Source organism: Lissotriton vulgaris, chromosome 12, assembly GCF_964263255.1.
Source record: "Lissotriton vulgaris chromosome 12, aLisVul1.2, whole genome shotgun sequence".
NCBI classification, from domain to species: Eukaryota; Metazoa; Chordata; class Amphibia; order Caudata; family Salamandridae; genus Lissotriton; species Lissotriton vulgaris.
Window position 1 is genome coordinate 100,536,077 of NC_141700.1, and position 14,808 is coordinate 100,550,884.

At 47.6% G+C, this 14,808-nt stretch overlaps 1 protein-coding gene and 1 pseudogene across 3 annotated transcripts in view; one reads left to right on the forward strand and one right to left on the reverse strand.

Moving 5' to 3' along the window:
• The window catches only part of ADAM15 (ADAM metallopeptidase domain 15), a 245,133-nt gene that overhangs the window by 101,945 nt on the left and 128,380 nt on the right, over window positions 1-14,808 (forward strand). The gene's annotated exons all lie outside the window — the stretch shown is intronic.
• LOC147673510 (uncharacterized) lies at window positions 11,039-13,542 on the reverse strand (annotated as a pseudogene).

The window sequence follows — 14,808 nt, forward strand, 5'->3', positions numbered from 1 at the left end:
GAGAGTAATATGAGTATTCCTTGTGTGTTGGATATAATGTACGCCAGACATCAGTCATTCCCCATCCCTGAAGCCATGACCCAAATGACTCAGCCAGCCTGTGCATCCCTGTCGCCTGGAGAGGGGGGTGCGATCTGTCCAGGTCCACATCTAATATCATGTTCCAGTCCCCTCCCAGTAACCAGGGAATGTCCACCCAGTCTGCCAGTGCCCAGCCCACTGCAGTGAGAAATCTGTCTTGATCGAAGTTCGGGGCATAAATGCTACCCAGGACTACTATTGCCCCATCTAGAGTACCCTTCACTAGTATATAGCGTCCTTGTTCATCCGTTCGCCGTTCTAGTTCTACGAACGGGGTGCCGTGTCGTACCCATATCGTGGCCCCCCTAGAGAAGGCAGAGTATGTTGTAGAAATTATAGTTCCCCTCCATTTCTTCCTTAGTAGGAGTGTATCTGATTGTGTTAGGTGTGATTCCTGCAGGAATACTATGTGCGCTTGTTGGCGAATCAAGAAGGCGTGCACTCTGTGTCTTTTCTGGACTGCGCCTAGCCCTCGCACATTCCAGGTAACCAGTCTGTATTTCCCTCTCTTGTCACCCATAACCAAATGTAGGTGTCATAACGAGTGTCTTTCTATGTTGCAGTGTGTATGTCTTCAGTGTCAACCAGGAGACGGTTCCCTCCCTATCCCAAACCCCAACTCTGGAGGCGCAGCCTCTGAACTTTGCTGTGCCAAACAGTAAACATTAAAACATAGCAAAATAAATTACGGTGCATAAGCTTGTGGAGGGTCGGCGTAGCATGGGCCGTGTCCAAAGAGCCATACTTATTTCCGCTGTCGGCTCAACGGCGCCGCCGGGAGAGTTACCTTTAGAGCCAACTAGTGCTGGCAGCCGCTTTTTACGGGGGGGGGGGGAGTTAAGGAAGTATACAGTTCCCATCCCAGGAACAATATATAAGAGAAGCCCCTGTCCTCCCCAACATGGCATCTTGAGTTATACATCGACAATAAGAAAACACATATATGTGCCTCGCTTGTAAGTTCCCCCCATATCTCACGACTTTGCTGCACCAACAGTTTACACATAAAAGGGTACCAGTGTGACCTGGGGCTCCAGGTCCGGTCCATTGGAGGAGTTATTCTTGGGCATTGTCTAGAAGATCCTCTGCCGACCTGGGCGTCACAGTCGGGAACAGCACCACACTATTGTCTGAGTCCGAATATACAGTGCTATCTTCAGTGTCCGTATTGACTGTCTCTCGTCCCTCTCTGAAAGAGCCCACCGCAGCCACAACCTCTTCTTGTCCTTGCTTCTGCTGGTGGGCAGTAGGTTTGCGCCATCCCAGGTCCTCACTATTGGTGTCGGAGCCGGCCCTTCCGTGAACTGAGCCTTCTTTAGATCCATTGTCCGGTGATCCTTGGCTTGGCCCTCTGGAGTCTCTTCTTTACCTCGTAGTAAGAGGATCGCTGTTTCTGCACCTGGTTGGTATAGTCCGGATACAGTGAGATACGTTTATTCTCATACTCTATGACATATTTTATTCGGGCCTGATTGAGTAGCATGTCCCTGTCGTAGTAATTCAGAATCTTAACAATCAATGGTCGCAGTGGCAGTCCCGGTCTCGGTCGGCCAGTAGGGATCCTATGAGCTCTTTCTACACAGAAGAACGGCGACAGCCCCTCGTCGGCGACATTCTCACGGAACCACTGCTCCATAAACTCCGTCGCGTGGGGTCCCTCGCTGCGTTCCGGAAGGCCAATGACGCGGATGTTGTTGCGTCGATTGCGCCCTTCGGCATCCTCCATGCGTTCCATCAGGGATTTCACCTGGTGCTGGATTTGCTGAATGGAGTCCGTGTGTTCCGCCACCGCCGGGGCAAGGTCCGCCAGTGTCAGTCCCTGGTCTTTGACTTTATCCGCCAGCTTCCCGTGATCATCCTTGACCAAGGAGAGATTAGTAGTGAGGGTGCCCATTTGCGTCTCCATCGCAACTCTGGAGTCCCTGATCTCTTTGAGTATTAGATCTAGTTTGTCGTCCCTCTGGGTATCCGAGAGGGTGGAGGTCAGTGTCAGTGGAGTGGAGCCCCTTGGGTCTGCATCCAGACTGGCTCCCGCAGACGCCCCATCCCTGCCGTCCGTAGCCTTCAGGCCCTTCCGCACCATGATCAGCGTCTGATGGTCCGTGTGTTGCCGGGGACACGTCGCAGAGTGCTCTCCCACCGCCTGCCGTGAGCTTGCCACCCGGGTTTCCGGCCTGCCGAGCCTCTGTATTCCCTATGTCTTTGACGTGGTCGCTCCTAGGATATCAGCGCCCCCCTATTGGCCTCTCTCCGCCGGTTCAGGGCAATTGTAGCTGTCTTCACCACGCTCTCAGCCCCAATCAGGGTCCACGTTGTCTTCCCGGCACCCCAGTCTCGGCAATGTCAGTGGGGAGGAGGGGGCGGGGGGACGGGACAGAAGGAGGAGGGGGGGAAAGGGTCGGCGGCGCCAAGCAGTGGACTCTACGACACCTCCGTGTCCCCCCTTGTTCATCGACCTCAGTGTGTGGAACCAGCTTAGGGCCTCCTCCCAGTAGCACTCACCTCCGGGCGTCAGCCCCGCACCTCCGGCGACCTCACCCAGGCGTCCAGGAACCGGGGTCAGGAGTGTTGGGCCTTCTGGGCCGTGTTGCTGCTTATCCCGCTATTAAGCGGCGGGGCGCCCAGAATTGTGCCGTAGGCGAGCTCTCCCTACAACATCAGGTCCCCAGATTCTCAGTACCTCAGCTTCTACCACCTACATCGAGGCGGGCGGGGTGTCCGCAATAGGAGTCGACCCCCGGCGCAGGGCGCCCTTCCTTGCCGCAGTCCGTCCCGTCCGGCGCCCCGGGCTCACTCCGCACTCGAGGTCCTGGCTTGTAGCGCGGCGCCGGGCCGCAGGATCCCACACGACGTATTTCAGGGCTCCTTGCCTCCAAACTTCTCAAACTTGCAGCGAGGTGAGCGGGGAACTTCCGAAGCAGGATGCAGTCTCCCGTGTGTCTGAGCGACCCCTCGTCGCGGCTAGCAGAATGTTTCTTCTCCCGGCGGCACCGGAGCTCTAACAGACTCCGTCCGCCATGGTGGCTTGCTAGCCACGCCCCCCCATTGTAAGTTATATCTTAAGTATTTATTAAGCTATATAATATGAAATAAGTATGTATATCTATATTTATTTATTACTTCTATGATGAGTTTACGATGAATATTACATGGAATTTATATTTAAATCTATACATTTACATCTACATTTATGTTAATGCAATGTTTGGATCCTAATAAAAAAACATCCTCGACTACTCCTCAATATGAATTAACGTTTTATTTGTTTATAATTTGGTGTGTCAAGGCAACATTGGAGGAACAATGTAGGTATATAAAACCTTTTTTTAGGTAATAGGATTGTCTGTGCTAGGGAGATCCAGGTTAGTGTACAACATTAAAAGTTACATATTTATTCTGTAAGATAAGAATCAATGATCCGCAGTGAAAGGCACATGAGAGATAAAATACATTTGCTGATGGCAGATAAGTACGACGGACCGTGTAGTGTGTCAAATATCCTTCACATGGCCTACTGGCTGGCCAACAACGTGTACTCCTTCAGGTGGAGCAGGTCAAAAAGAGCATGTGGCATATTCATCACGCGGATACAGTTAGAATAAAGTGGCAGGCACAGATCCTTAACATCACAAGGTCAAAATTGCTCCTCTGGTAAAGGCAAACAACTCCAGCTCAATTCTTGTTTGCAGTAGCGTGCTAGTCTCTGGTCAACTTTCCTGTTTTTTCATGATCCTCATTGTTTTATGCTCTGGTTAGGTAGTCTCTGAAAGCTATATTTATGGCTTCATTCTCCCTACCACAGTAGGTACCTTTATTCTCTGTGTGGTGGTACTGTTGTATCCTATGTCAGTGGTTCCCATACTTTTGACTCCTGAGGACCCCCATTGAGTCACCACTGGAAGCCGGGGACCCCCAAGTAATTTGTAGGATTTACATTTCAAACATTAGAACAGTAATTCGGAAGAATTGAACACAAGTGTGCACACGAAACAAATACTCAAATTACTAATGATTTAGGGGCATATTTACAAGCCCCTATCACCATGGGAACATCACCTTTTGATATGTTCCTGTGGAGATAGGGGCTTTGCTTTATTTACAAGGCAACGTTAAGCCACTTAACGTGTCTTAACGGTGCATTGTAAATAAGACCCCCTTTCATCCAATGCTTAGCGTGAAAGATGTGGGCAGTGGGTGTTGCGGTCGGCGTTTCCCCTGCAACACCCATTGATTTTGACGGTGTCCCCTATGTACAAGAGCAGCGTAAATGGTAAGCAGTGCCAAAATTAAGACCAGGGAAAACCTGGTCTGAACTTGGTGAAACAAGGAGAAATGCTTCATTTCTCTTTGTTTTTGCAAAATGCCTTGGATTGTTTATGTTCAGGAAGGTGACCCTTCCTGCACATCAACAACCTTTAAAAAAATTACATTTTGTAACTTCCATGTGTGATGCATTAAGCAGCACACATAGAAGTGACAAAATTACATTTCAAGATTGTTTATGTGCAGGAAGGGGGACCTTCCTGTACATAAACAATCTTCCCATGTTAAGTATAGTGCCAGTGCAGGGGAAACGCAGGGCTGCACCATATTCTTGTAAATATGGTGCAGCCCTGCGTTTCTGAAGTGGCGAAGTTTGCTGTTAAGCCAAGGAGGCTAGTAACACTCTCCGCCCCTACTGTTGTATTTTATATTGAAAGAATTTGCAAGAAAACGAAAAAAGTTAATGGGAAGGTTGGTGCTGCATCTCCGTGACTTTTCAATGGTTGGCTTTATTTTGCAGTACAAGGCTCCTGCCAGGGCCAGACTGGACACCCAAAGCAGCCCTGGCAAATGATTTCAGACCAGTGCCCATACGGTGCACACCAAGTGCAGTGATTGAGCTTGACGCCTACAAAGGGGGCTTTGGGAGGCTCGCCCCTTCAGAAATTTAGAAAACAATGGTGCATTCTACAACACATTTATCATTATATATTGACTTGTATTAGCTTTTAAATAATAGTAAATGAAGAACTGACTATGCACAAGAATACGACAATCTTTCTGGGGGTTCTTCAATGATTCCCCCACTATCACCCTCCAACAGTGCCTCTCATCGCTCCATACCCCCTCTGTCACATGTATTTAATTTCTTATAGAATCTCTCATACCATTGTAGGATTTCAGAGCACTTTACATCACACACATATAGAGACAGTGAGCCATATGTGTCAAACAGTGTATAGAAAATGTTACATAAGGCAAAGGGGACTACAAGGTGTAGAATTCACATGTCATTCATACTAGTAGGCATTTTTAAAGAGTGCTGGTCTGGAGAAGCACAAACTCAGGATTCAGAACATAACCAGTGGCTAGCATTGGCTTTAACAAGAAAAATGTTTTTCAACCCAAATAAACCTTTCTAGAAGCATCAGGATAATGAAAGACTGAGAAAAACATAAATCACTAACTTGTACCTTGCAGTTTGCAAGCAGCTGATTGATGACAGTTTATTGATCACTGTGCTAGATTACGATTGCCACTTATGAACTGCACTGTAACAAAAGAATCTCTCTGACAAAAGCAGTAACCCACTGACCTATGTATATAAAATACTATTTTTGAAAATGCATGGTACACGTTCTTTGCAGTAGGCATATTAACCCTCTGTGCTACATTTCTTCAGTCAAAGCTGCCACCAGACAAAACTCTCAAGTCTCTCCAGCAGGAACATTAATCACTGTTGTTATCTTGACACGTTTATTGTTCTTTGAACACTGCTAATTAAACAAGATGCTTTGCAGTGCTTTTAAATCTGCTGCCTGCGGACCCCCTGGGAATGTGACAGGGACCCCTGGGGGTCCGCGGACCACAGTTTGGGAAACACTGTCCTATGTGATCACTCTGTGCCCTTTTCTCTGGCTTGTGGCCTGATGCTTCCATAGCACTTTCATCTGATGGTAGTTTCCTCAGTAATCAGCATGGGGTGTTGTTGATCTCCGCTTCTGGAAACTGGTGGTGGGAGGGCCGGACGGAAGCACTTATCGGGACAAATTCTTGATTACTTATACTTGGGTAGGCAGGCGAAGAAGAGGAAAAAGGAATTTCTGTCAGGATATGAATAGGAAGTGACAGCATGGGGACAGGAAGTTCCTCCCCGGGTCCTGCCTAACGCTTTAAATACCTGGCTCCTCTGAAGTAAGAGCCAGGCCGCAGACATGCAACCAACGCCTTCCTTTCCGGAGATTTCTATGTTCAGGTCAAGCTTTGGCTCTAAGAACCTCACCTTGTAAACTGAGCCCTCCGCCTTCGTCGCCACTCCAAATACATCACAACTTTTCGAGGAAGTCCAGTGGCTATTTTAACATGCTTCTAACCTTTGTGTAATTAGTATTTGTTGCTCCATAGATATAGCAGTGCTTGCTCAGTGCTGCTGATTTAAAGTGAGACTTTTTAATATTAAAGTAGGGAAAATTTTAATTGAAATAAATTGCTGCTTCTTTCAAATCTGATATTAAGGATCTACTCTGAAACTAAAACGTGCAATTTGCTATACAAAATACATTGTATTTGGAACACTGTCCCTAGACTCACAAAGTGGGGCCTCACCATGGTACCTCATAGAGAACTCTATGGCGGCCAGTCTAGAACACAATCAGTACACTTAAGTGTGACATAGGAGTGTAAAAAAAATTCATTCATGAGTTCACAATCCCATTTATGAGTCGCAAAATTTAGAAGGGTGGGAATTTGTTCTTGTAAATGGAACGAGCTAATGCGGAAATCAAGCCACTATGGTTGTCTGGCAGAACCTCGGAAAACTCCATTTCTAAACTCTCATTTTTATTTACGTAAATTTTCTATTAATCTAGGCTTTGTTTCATTAGCATAGAAAAAATGTGCTCCTTTTAACCTATGTATGTCTTGTTGTATCTCTGTAATCTGCAGTCTTTTTTGTAAATATATATAAAGTGCTTTGATCACGGATCTCCAGGGGAACCCACTTAAAGGATATTGACGCCATGATAAATCTTTGTAAATCTATAAGCATTCTGGTGGCAATTTTTGTTAAATCTTTGTAAAGCTTTCTGATGTAGGATATCATTATTAAATACTTATAAATCAATCAGGTACCCAGATCATCTTGCCAACTGTAGGGATGGAAGTCCTTGTGCAGGATCTGTGTGCCATCCTGGACCTCCCGTTACTAATTCTTACTGACTGCGCAAGTGTTCCGGCACAAGATACTTGGGAAACAGCCGTTATGCCAAGGTTTTTACCTCGTTGTGCCTTTACCATGCATTTTTTAGCAGGCATATTTTTACTGGGAATATGCATTTACAACTCATGTCAATACCATGCATTGAAGGTAAGTTTGAGGGTGTGGGGGGGTCTCCCCTCACCAATGCAGACAGTTTCAGGGCAATGATGACGTTATGCATGTTTAAACTTGAACTGTGTGTTTCCTCAAGTTAATATGTGAATAAAGTAAAGTAAGTGGCTGTTGTTGCACTAACAGAGGCTTGTTTCTTCTGTTGCCGCAAAGGAAGGTGGGGCGCATGTTCCACGTTGCACTGACTAGACACTGAAAAAACATGCCTGAAATATCTCTAGTCTGAACTCATAGAACCGAAGTTCAGGGAGCTAAGGAGCTCTGTGCCCCAGGCTGTGACCCTCCGCTGCCGTTCAGCTTTTTTGTGGCATCCTTTAGAAAACAATATAATACGATATCCCATGACACGGACCTCCTTCACCTCTCCCTTCTTGGCCTTCCTTGATCTATGCCCCTTTGGAGCCGTTCCCAGCCTCGCGCCCTTGGAGTCATGCACTTCCGGTGCCAACGGAAACACGCGCCCTGGTGAGGTCATAGCGCCGCTGCGTGTTTCTTATATTCTACCACAGGCTCCCTCCGCCGCGAAAAGCCCCGCGCTCCGGACATTACCGTGACAGGAAGCGCCTCGGCTCATTTTAGTGGCTTTAGAGCGGATGTGAGGGAATGTAGGGCGGGGGGGTCCCAGCAGGTGGTGTCATGGGTAAGTACAACTCCGAGGATAATAGTGAGGAAATGACTAGGGCAGGGGCGCCTGGAGTTCCAAGCCCCTTTGGGACTGTGGGAATTCCACCAGAGGGGTGTGCCATGCCGCATGCCGCACGGAAGGTAGGGGCAAGCCTGGGCATGCGCCTGTGTGCATGCAGTCATGCCAAGCCTGAGCTGTGCCAGATATCACCATAGACCACCAACAGGGAGACGAGGGCTACGGTAAATGTACCTGTGCGCGCTCATTAGGTTCAATGTAAAGTGTACTGTGTTTGAGAATTAGTTCACAATCGTAATAGTGCCGTGTGCAAGCATGGCATACGCACTGCAACGTTGAGTGAACGATTCACAAGCCGTGGCAAAATCATTAGGTCTGGCATTGCCAAGGTGTTATGGTTATTTTTTTAACTTGTAATTGCAAACAAATGCCACATACATAAAAAGCAAAAAAGGTGCAGCCTTAACATGGTAGCCAAATGCTTGCAATACAAAAGTTAAAATAAAGTACAGTACGGGTGCTTCTTAGCAGGCTGGTGTACTTAGAACAGGTATAGAAACGTTGGTAGTTTTAATGCACATCACTGGTGTAAGTAAAAGTCTCTCTTTGTTTTGAATTACTGTAATCAGAACATGGGATTTAAATACACAACAACGACGTAAATAATGGATAGAAAAAAAGCATTGATAAAGTAATGATTTGGATCCGTCCCCGTCACTAAAGCGTTCTCTTTGGTAGGATGTGTGAAGTGATGGGGACAAATACCACCCCTCGCAGAGTAAGAGTGTGACTGAACTCAGCTAAGCACTGCCCCATGCTGTGTGCTGTGGTTGGGCGGAATGTAACATTTTCTAGCTAACGCGACAAAGAATTTTCAATTCTATTAAGGACACGGAGGCTCAAATTATGCTTCTCAATCTTTACTACAGAAACAGCAGCAAAGGGTTAAACTTTATACAGCATGCCCCGGAAGGACAACCCCCTCCAGGTCTGCTCCAATCAACACACAATGTCACCAATAAAAGTCCCAGAAGTTCTCGTCACTTCCTCTTTCTTTGCAAATGTCCATCAACTGTAACATGACTGAACCCAAGCTTGACGCCGACCTGCGTCAGCGACCATCCTCTTCTAACCGTAGAAGACCGGTCCAAAGTATCGTCAGAAACAGCTCACACTTCAGGACTGCTTTCCTTGGTTGCCTGAAACAAGAAATTTGCATTATATTGATCATGAAAAACATGTAATACGGTAAGTAATCAATCCTGGGTGGGATAATTCTCGCCTCTGTGTCCTTAATGGAATTGAAAATTCTTTGTCGCGTTAGCTAGAAAATTTTACATTCTATGTCAGTCCACGGAGGCTCAAATTATGCTAGTTTAAAGTTGCTCCACCACCACAGACGCCACATCCACAAAGGGTTTGTAGTAAAAGGTCTTAAAAGTGGATTCAGAGGACCAGTCCGCCGCAGCCATAATATCTTGTAACCTGGACCCTGCCGACAAGGCTTTCGAGGCCATGGACCCTCTCACCGAGTGAGCACCAAATTGGGAGGAATCAATTCCCTCTTGGGTCAATAACCAGGTTATCCACCTGGCCAGAGTAGGGGAAGAGACTGGGCGTAAAGGTCTCTGAAGCGATATCAACAGTTGACCCGCCACATCATTCCTGAACACTCTGGTACAATCCTCATAGACTTTTAAACATTGCACAACACACAGTTTGCTATGATGAGGAAAAACAGGATAAGAAATGCATTTAGAATGAGTCTTAGTACGATGTGAAATCGCGAAAGAAACTCCAGATGGAGTAAACCCTCTACCTGCTGTATCCAGAGCACGTACGTCCGACAAACGTCTGCATGAAATAAGGCATAATAAAAGCGTTAATTTGGCAGACAATTGTTTGCGCGACAACCCTTCCTTGACTGGCCATGTTTTCAAACACCTCAGAACTATGGACACATCCCATAACGTCTGGTATCTAGGTTGAGGAGGATTCACCAACCTGATACCCCGTACTACCTTACAGACCAGGGGTTGTTCTCCCACTGGTCTACCATCCACATGTGGATGTTCCGCCAAAATGGCGATCGAAAATTATTCACCGTCCTGTAGGCCATGCCTGATTTAGCCAATTCGGATAAAAAATTTACGATCACAGGGATACCCGATCCCAAAGGATCACTCTGTCGTTCACCACACCAACGCACCCATCGTCACCAAGCGGACTCGTATTGTTTGTGCGTGGAAGGTGCCCAAGACTGGGAGAGAAAAAAGAGTGTCCTGTGAAACTCCCGGCACTTGCCAGCGTCGCTGGAAAGTCTCCACGCCATGAGAGGTAACTGACCCTGCAGGACTAAGGGATGATGAAGGCCCACCGGATCCGTCAACAACTCTGGGAATGACCTGATCCAAACCGGTGGTGCACACGATAAGCTCATCGCCACCGGAAACCAAGCTTGCGCCTTCCAACATGGGGATACTAAGACTTTTCCTGCTCCTTGCCTGCGCGTCTACGCTAACAACCTCGGAATCATGACGAAGGGGGGAAAGACATACAGAATGCCCGTCGTCCACAATTGAGGAAATGCGTCCGAGCTGATCGATAACGGATCCAGACGCCAACTGTAGAACAGGGGAAGTTGTCTGTTGAGTCTGGACGCAAAAAGATCCAGCACACACGGTCCCCATTTGGAATTCAATGCCTGAACACACTGGGATGAAGTCTCCAATCGCTGGAGTCCCTCAGAAATCTGGAGTTCCAATCTACCACCACATTCGACGAACCCGGAATGTACTCCACCGTCACTGAAATGTGGTGAGTCAGGCAGTAGTGCCAAAAGTTCTTGGCTATTTCCGCTAGAAGTCGGGATCTGGTACCGCCCAGGCGGTTGATATAACATACCGCGGACACATTGTCCAGACGCAGTAGAATACAACAACTCACTCGCTGAGGAGACAGAGTTCAAATCGCAAAGGACCCTGCCAAGAGTTCCAGGCAGTTGATATGGAGACGCCGTTCCTCTTGGGACCACCATCCCCGGTCTCCATTGTCCCACAATGAGCTCCCCAGCCCCACCGGCTGGCATCGGACTCTATGATGGCATCCAGACGCGCCGCAAAGATGGCCCTGTCATTCCAAGCGTCCATGTGCTCTAACCACCAATTCATCTCCAAGTTCGCCTCTCGCGAGATCGTTAACTGCTCCGCATAGTGTAAACCTCTGCGGAGATGTAGAATCTTCAACCTCTGTAAGGCCCTGTAATGCAATGGGCCGGGAAAAATCGCTTGTATGGACGCCGTCAATAGACCCACGAGGCGGGCTAACGTCCTCAATGATATTGTCTGAGAGGCAAGCGCTCTCCTAAATTCTTTCTTGAACGCTGTCCTCTTTTTGAGAGGCAAAAGTAGTTGAGAGGTCAAGGAATTCACCTGAAAACCTAAGAAATCGATTACTTGCGAAGGTACCAGAAGAGATTTCGGAACGTTGAGGAGAAATCCCAACTCCTGGAGGAGTTGGATAGTCCAAGATAGATGGAGTTCCACCACCTCGATTGACTGACCCATGATCAGAATATCATCCAGATAGATTATGAGTCTGACTCCTCTCTCCCTTAACCACTGAACTACCGGTCTCATGAGTTTCGTGAAACACCATGGAGCGGACGACAGACCGAAGGGCATAGCTGAAAACTCGAACCCTCGATTGTGCCATTGAAATTGTAGGAAGTGCCGGTAAGGCGGGAAAATGGCGACCGCCAGGTAGGCGTCTTTCAGGTCCAACCGGACCATCCAATCCTGATTTAACAACATGTCCCTTAAGAGATGAATCCCCTCCATTTTGAAATGACGGTACACTACTCCCACATTGAACTCTTTCAAGTTCAGAACCAGACGAAAACCTTGATCTTTCTTGGGCACCAAGAAGATCGTACTCACAAAACCGTGCGGATGAGGATCGTCCACACTATCGTCCCTTTGTTCAACGATTGAACTTCCTCGTTGATGAAACCCATTTCTACTGGGGAAAAACTTAGGGGTCTGGGAGTCACCGATTGCGTGGGAGTCGCATAAAATTCGATGTGAAAACCCCGTACCGTCTGTCCTATCCACGGGTCGGGAATCAGGGCCTCCCATCTGGGAAGGAACTGCGCAATACGACCTACCCCCATATGATCTCCACAATGTAAAGTGGGTACCTGCATAGGAGGAATCTCCAGACTAGAACTGCTGGCCTCTGTAACCTCCTCGTTGTCCACGACCCCTGTCACCTCTGTTGCGGGACGGGTAGAACTTTGATCTCTGGGGACCTCCTCTGCCCCGTTGTTCTGCACCTCTAGAGGTCTGATTACCACCTCGGCCGGACCCTCGACCTCTGTAACGGCTGGCCCTGTTAAAAACACCTGAATGAAAAACCCGTTTGACGTTGGCCTGTGCCTTATCCAAGGCAGAAAAGGTGGCCACATATTTGCCCATCTTTTTGACGAAATCATCGCCAAACAACATGCCATTTGCCATGGAATCCGGTTCCGTAGTAGCCATCTCAGCCAGTTGGGGGTCGATTCGCATGAGAAAAGACTTCCTCCTCTCTGTAGATAACGCCACGTTGGCATTGCCCAGAAAGCACATGGCACGTTTTGCCCATTCCATCATGTCGGAGGAATCCAGGGGGACACCTTTGTCTTTTGCTGTGACCGCAGCATCTAAGATTTTAGTTAGCGGACACAAGACATCTAACAATTTGTCCTGGCACTCTTTCCAGGCCCTATCCAAACCTTTTTTGGGATCTTTGGAGAATATTTGCATGAATGTCGCCATGTTTGGATCCAATTCTGGCGTATCCGCCACCTTCCCCAACAGCGAAGGTCGAGGACATTCCGATCTCAAGGTTGTCCGAACCTGATTTTCAAAACTCTGTCGCAAATTATTTTGCACGTAGTGCGCCACCTCAACACAGGGAGCCCATTCAGTGGACCTAGGGTGAATCAAGTTCTGTGGATTAAAGAGTAGGTTGTTTGGTGTCATGTCCTCCTGTGCATCATAAAACATATGTTTGGTCTTCTTGACCCTCTTCTTGGGCTTCACTGAACCTTCATCGGAATCTGGTGTAGCCAGGGTAGCCGGAGAAGACTCTACTTGCGTATCCCTGCCTGCCAGAGAGCCATGGTCCATCAGAACATTCCTCGCCATTTTCACCAGGACTTCAGCCGAATCCTGTGGGGCAGAAGTGTCCTTACAAGATGACCCAAACTTTCTTTTCCCATAAGATTTAAGGGACTTCACCAGGGGCTTCAAGGCCTTGATAAGCGCCTTATTCACCAAACCCTGGACGTGGGTATCCTGGGCTTCCACAAGGTTCTCCTCCAATTCATCCTCATAAGGCTCCTGATATTCCTCATATTCATTATACTCTACCCACTTATCTCCTCCTCGGCGTAGTACGCCATTGAACAGTAGTTGAACAGGTCTGAAGGAGATTCTGGGGTGGGGAGTAACCCAAGGGCAAAGAAGACCTCCTGTAGATTTTTCTGTGTACAGAAATAACCTGGGTCTCAGCAAGTGAAATATATCTAAATGTATCAAATATAATAACGTTATTTCACTAAACATAAAGTGGTGGCAGGAGCTCGCCCTATAACTCCCCTAGTGCCAAGCACTGATCCGGAATGCGCTCCGGTAAGCGTTAGACATGAGCCGGGAATTTGACAGGCAAACAATTGTAACATGCGCGAAGAGCCAGTGACTGAAAACGAAACCGTCTCTCCGCGCATGCGCACAATGCATGGAATGTGGGGCTGTGAAAAGAACCTGCTTCCCTCGCGCACCGAAGTGCGCAGCTCCGCTCCCTCGCCACCGCCCCTAAAGCTAAATACACGGCGGAGGGGCACCGAAGCCTCAAGCTCCCTACAATAATTTGCGCATGCACAAATACATGAAACACAGTGCAGCGCGCGTCGGGCAAGTAAAAAATGAAGCACGCATGTCGGGAGGGCATTAAAGCCTCAAACCCCCGTGAAGCGAACGTGTGGACAAAAGCACAACAAAGTCAGCGCAGCGCGCTGTACAGTAGCGTATAAACAGCAATTAATAAGCGCACCAGAAATACAAGAAATATGAAGTCACTTATCTCGCTGCTGCAGCAGCAAAGAAAGAGGAAGTGACAAGAACTTCTAGGACTTTTATTGGTGACATTGTGTGTTGATTGGAGCAGACCTGGAGGGGGTTGTCCTTACGGGGCATGCTGTTTAAAGTTTAACCCTTTGCTGCTGTTTCTGTAGTAAAGATTGAGAAGCATAATTTGAGCCTCCGTGGACTGACATAGAATCAAAATGTGAATGACAGTTGAACAGACCAATGATTGGAGAGGGTTAATTTAAATCCCATTGGTGTTTCGATGTACGTATGTTTATTTATATATTTATTTTTACAAGAGGCAGGAAGAAAGGCTAAAGCTGTCTCTAAAAATAAGTTTACTAATGCTATGTAAATGTGTTTGTATTTATATAGCACACTTCTACCCTGAGGACTCGTAGCGCTGTATTCATACCGCTGTGGAACCCTTCCTGGCTTTCCTGTGAGATGTCCACTCCTGGGCACCCCCAAGGTGAAGCCAGGCATCCAAGCGCTGCTGGGGCCGTTGTGGAGATTAAGCAAGCTATTGCCCAGAGTCACAGAGTGGGACCCATGATTAGACTAGGCACCGAGGCGAGAAT